This window comes from Vombatus ursinus, unplaced genomic scaffold (genome assembly GCF_900497805.2).
Source record: "Vombatus ursinus unplaced genomic scaffold, bare-nosed wombat genome assembly UNPS02009062.1, whole genome shotgun sequence".
In the NCBI taxonomy this organism is placed as follows: Eukaryota; Metazoa; Chordata; class Mammalia; order Diprotodontia; family Vombatidae; genus Vombatus; species Vombatus ursinus.
Genome location: NW_020948840.1, coordinates 23,023,300 through 23,029,179, shown reverse-complemented (window position 1 = coordinate 23,029,179; position 5,880 = coordinate 23,023,300).

The window sequence follows — 5,880 nt, the reverse complement described above, 5'->3', positions numbered from 1 at the left end:
TAATTGTCCCTTACTTCTGGATAGCACTTTTACAGTTTACAAACATTTTCATAGCCATTTGATCCTCATAGCAACCCCTTGGTGTAGCTTGAAGGGCAAATTATTCCCAATAGAATCTAAGCTCCTTTGGGGCAGTGACATTTTGGGGGAGTTTTCTATTGTTTTGGTATCTCTGGCACCTACTTAGCACAGTGCCTAGGACACAGTAGGTAGTTAATAAATATTTATTGGTTGATTAATTAATTGGTTGATGTTATAAATGAAGAGACTGAGGATTAAAGAGATTGTGTGACTTAATCAAGGTCACACAATAAGGATTTGGTAGAAGCAGGAACATAAATCTAGGTCTCCCAAATTCAAGTCTTATACTCTTTCTATGCTGCTTCTTTTGTATATCTGGAAATATGTGAAAACCTAAAAAGAAGAGAGAAGAGACTTTTATATATTACTTTGGGGAATAAAAGTATTTTCTCTTTTTTTGCCCTAAAATTTTCTCCTTCCCCACCTCATACCTTCAAATGTCTTATCCAACTACAGAGCCCCACCACTTATACCCCTACCCTGCTCTATAACATACGGTACCTTCCTTCCAATTAAAAAAAATCACAGCTTTATGTTCTATTTCTTCATTACCCTGTATACTCAGGAGGCTCTGGACCAGAAGCCAAGCCAGATGGGCATGGTACAACAGATAGAGCATTGTAAAGGTGAGAGACATCAGAAGAGGGGCCTCAGTTGGTATACCCAGAGTGGCTGTAGGGATGCCTTTTAACGTTTGCTTCCATATATCAATAGATCTGAGATCTCATTGGTATGGCCACTCTCCAGATAAGTGGCAAAGTGGATAAGGTGCTGGGCCTTAAGTTGGGAAGTCTTGAGTTCAAATCTAGCCTCAGATATTTCCTAGCTATTGGACCCTAGGTGAGTCATTTAACCTCTGTTTGCCTCAGTTTCCTTAACTGAAACATGGGAATAATGTTAGCATCTTTGCCTCAGTTTCCTTAACTGTAACATAGGGATAATGTTAGTGCCTACGTCCTGAGATTGTTGTAAAGATCTGTAAAATACCTAGCAAAGTGTCTGGCATATTGTAGGTACCTGATAAGTACTTGCTCCTTTCTCTTTCCCCTCCTACCTAAGGATAAAGATTGCCAAGTTATCCATATCTTCTCATCCTGTGTGATTTTTTTTTATTCCATCCTTCCAAAAATTCTCCATAGAGGATCTCTTCAGTGCAATGAAAATTTGCTTCTAGGTCACTGAGCATTCCATAGGTACCAGTGCAGCACTCAGATACTCCATCTGCCATGCTTTGCCCCAGGTGCCTTTCATTCCATGACCAACCCACCTCCTTTTCTGGTTACATGTGTCCTTGGCAATGTATGTTGTCCCATTGCTTGTGGGCAAGTCATTATGGGTAGTCTACTGTGGCCTTCACTGATGCCCACCATGCATTTCCCCTACTGGAGAAGCTTTAGCACTTCACCATTACATCTCAGATAAAATAAAAGACCTTGAGAGTTGGATGGGACCTCAGGGGCTATCTAATTCAACCTATACTCAAAAGGAATCCCCACTATAAACTATAAAACTATAAAACTATAAACTCCTTTGTCTCACATTTAAAGGCCCTCACCATCTGTCTCCAAACTATCTTTAGGCTGATTATACATTACTCCTCCTCAATTTACTCCACTTTCCATCCAATCTGGCTTGCCTGCTATTTCATGTACAGGACATTCCATTTCCTGGACCTGTGTCCTTACACAGGCTGTCTCCAGTGTCTGGAATGTTCTTCCTACTGATCTCTACCTCTGGGAACTTATACCTCCCTTCAAGGTTCAATTCAAGTTGCACTGCCTTCAAAAACTTTTCTTCATTTCACCAGTTGTTAATCCTCTCTTCACCCCAGTCATTTTGCATATATCTTATATTTCCTTATCTGTCAACATGTGGTATCCACCCACTAATATATAAGCTCCTAGAGGGCTGGAGCTGGGGTTTTATACAATGTCTTTGTTCCCCCAGAGCCTAGCACAAATGTTTGTTGATTAAGTGACCACCCTTCATTGGTCGCCTATGCAGGTTTCCATTTTTATTCTTCAGAGATAAGGATGTTCCATGATTCTCAGCCACTCACCTTAACCAGAAAGAAATTGGTGTTAAAGAGATGGGCTTTTGTGCCAGATAGAAACTTGGGATCTTTGAAAGTTTATTTAATATCCCAAATGTAATCTGGCCCACTGTATTCCTCCTGGTTCAATGCCAAATCTAGCTTATGGTCCACCTGCACTACCTAAGACACATGTAGTATGAACCCAGAAGATGAAAAAAATGTCAGTGTCCTAGTTGCCAGGACAAACCTAAAGGACCTGGCAAGATATGAAATTCAAGCAGATAAGCCAGAATTGGCATTCCTCAGGAATACAGGTCAAGTAGATGTGCAGAGATTGACATCTAGGTTTCAAACAAGGAAAGAGGTACTGAGTAGAGAATGAAACCTGTACAGAAATATTGAAGAAAAGCTTCAGGAGCCCAGACTGGCAAGCAGATCCACACAACAGTGGAAATGGATGAGGATATGGGGTTGAGTCCAGAACAGATGCAGCTGGTCTTTTGTCTGGATTTCATTTAACTATGTTTCCCAGTGAGAGTGGGATAAGGACCAGCAGGTGTGTGCAACTTTACAGAATGAAGCAGGGCTCCCCATGTGCTTGTGGCAGGTGACTGAAGCAGAGAAGAGAGAGCTAAATTATCTGAGTTCCACTGGTCCTAACATCTGTTCTCTCCTAATGTGATAATGGGCTAGCCCTATCCTACCCCTAAAGTCAGCTTTCAATGCTTCCACTACCCAAGGCCATGTAACAGAAGTGCATTTGAATATGAGCAGAGGTTCCTAAAGTGGGTGATACTGCCCCCTGGGGGGCACTGGAATGATCTAGGGTGGCCAGTAATAGCCTCGGGTGCAATTGGGGTGGTGTTAAATAAAAAAGGGAGGTGTTGGAAGCATAAGGAAAGAAAAACCATTAGTACATATTTCATCTGTTGTGTAACAGAGTTCAAGTCATAGTCATTACATTACTTTCCAAATAAACACACAAAATTCAAGTTATGACAGATCAGTGGTCAAGTCCACAGACAGGTCTTAACAAGCAAGTGTTGGCAGGCAACCCTGTCCCGCATTGTCTGGAAATCCATCACACATCAGCAGGAATATGTGTGTGTAATGACTTGTTTACAATATGGTACAATACAATTTTGTTTATAATACTGATACAATACAATACGACACAATATTGTGTGATCAAAATTTCAATGCAGGAAAAAACCACAAATTTACAGTAAATTATTAAATTTAAGAAGTGTCATTTTAAAAATATTTTATACTTTTTGAAATGATGCAAATTTTAAAAAACATTAAAGGGTTAAAGTAAATAGATTTTGGGGGGCGCTGAGTAATTTTTTTGAAAAGGGGGTGGTAGGCCAAATAAGTTTGGGAACCTCTAAATATTAGTTTTTCTAGAGGCAATGCCTTCATCCAAAGGAATGGCTTAATGGTAGGAATTTTCAGTACCGTGGATAGTACCCTAGTTGAGATGTTTTTGAGGCCCCAGGGCTTCTGAACCCTTGCATTCAAACCACCCAGATAAGGCATCGGCTTCATTTTAATAATAATAAGAAAAATACATTTGTATACCCTTTGATGTTTATGAAGCATACACCTGACAACAACTTATAGAACAGAGAGTATGTTTATTATTTTCCAGGAGAATGAGAGTGTAAACTCTTTGAGGACAGGGACTCTCATTTGAGTGTGTGTGTATGTGTGTGTGTGTGTGTGTGTGTGTGTGTGTGTATTTATATCCCAGCTGTACCCTGGGAATAGTAGATGCTTAACACATGTTTGCTGAATTGAATTATTATCTCTTTTTTACAGATGAGAAAAGTGAGGCTGGGAATAAAGTAACTTGCCCAGGGTCACATAGCTAGTGTCAGGGCCAGCCCTGTGTTCTAGGAATGTGGATGGCCTTGTATTTGAACCAAGTCAAATATTGCCATAGTCAGGAAATATACTTAGAACACAATCTTCCTCTCACTAACCTCTCACTTCCACTAGCCTGAATGTCTCACAGGCTTACCTCCTGCCCCAACTTGGAGTCCAGGTATCTGATCTCCAACTATTTAATTCTTTGCACAATGTTTTGTTTAAATTAAAATAGTTTAAAACTTCTTAAGGCTATGAATTTGTTGTTGTTGTTGTTTAGTCATGTCCAACTCTTCATGACGCCATTTGAGGTTTTCTTGGCAAAGATATTAAAATCATTTGCCATTTCCTTCTCCAGCTCATTTTATAGATTTTGGAAACTGAGGCAAACAGGGTTAAGTGACTTGCTCAGGTCACATAGCTAGTAAGTGTCTCAGGCCAGATTTGAACTCAGGAAGATGAGTGTCTTCCTGATTCCAAGCCCAGAACTCTATCCACTGCTTCACCTAGCTGCCCAAGGCTATGATAATAAGGATATGAATTATCATATGTTATTCCCCAACCTTATTTTACTTTTCAGGACTGGCTCCTAACATAACTATCATTCCTTTTTGGTCTTCATGGACATAACATAGTCAGGGTTCCCAGACCTAGGTCTTAAGATCATAGATTTAGAACTGAAAAAGACCTCAAAGGTCATTTATTTCCAACCCCTCATTTTGTAGAAGAAGAAACCAATGCCCAGAGAAATGAATTGATTTGTTCTAGGTCCCTCAGGTAGCAAGTGGTATAGACAGGATTTATTTTATTTTATTATTGATAATAATAATAATAGTTAGCATTTATGTAGAACTTTGTAAAGTTCTGTAAAGCACTTAGCAAATATCTCATTTTATCCTTAAAACAACTCTGTGAGGCAGGCGATATCATTATCCCCACTTTACAGATGAGTAAACTGAAGCAGGCAGAAGTGATTTGTCCATAGTTACACAAGTAAGTATCTGAAGCTGTATTTGAATTTGTCTTCCTGACTCCAAGTTCAGTGCTCTATCTAATATGCCACATAAAAGGCCTTTGATCTTCTTGGCCCCTGAAATCATTTGGATCTCTAAAGCATCCTATCCCCACTTCCTTTACCCCTTTCATTTTTCTCTGGTCCATTAACAAAATGCCCAACTCTAGCATCTCCCTCCCTCCTTCTCTTACTAAACCTAAGCCATCTTGGATATAAGCAAAGATATTGATTTACATATGAATGAGAATACAAAATCAGAAATAATATTCCAAGTTAAAATAATTACAGGTATGTTTAAAAGCATTCTACTCAGCCTAACCCTAACAAAACTCACAGACAGCAGGATTTGCTTGCTGGCTGTGAGCCCGCACAGCTGTATCTGGTCTTTCATGGCCATCAAAAAAGAGTCATGACTCATACTCCAGAATACCCCCATATTTCCACATCCCAATCCCACCTCTGCTAAGTTGGGATTCATCCACCCAACCCCTTTGGACCAAGCTCATTCACCTCCCTGGTTGTAGTGGACCAAAGTTAATTCACTATTGTACAATTCCAATCTAAGCCTCAACCAGTCAGGGAACCTGAGTTCTAGTGGGCATTTGGTGTATCGCCCACATTCCTACATAATCACTAAGTTAATAAAATATCTGCCTTTCTATCCAGAGGGGAAAGGGGATAAGAAGAGATTTTGCTGGAACTGTAACTAGTAATTTTTCTAACAAGGGAAAAGAGGGATGGGAGGATGAGCCCCAGGAAACCAGGAGGTTTCTATGTTGTTGGACAGGATGCTTGTGGGGTAGACACAGGCAGGCTGGGAGCTGGGAATGTAAAAGCATAAGAGATTAAACATTCCTAGGACATCTCAAGCTTTCTATGT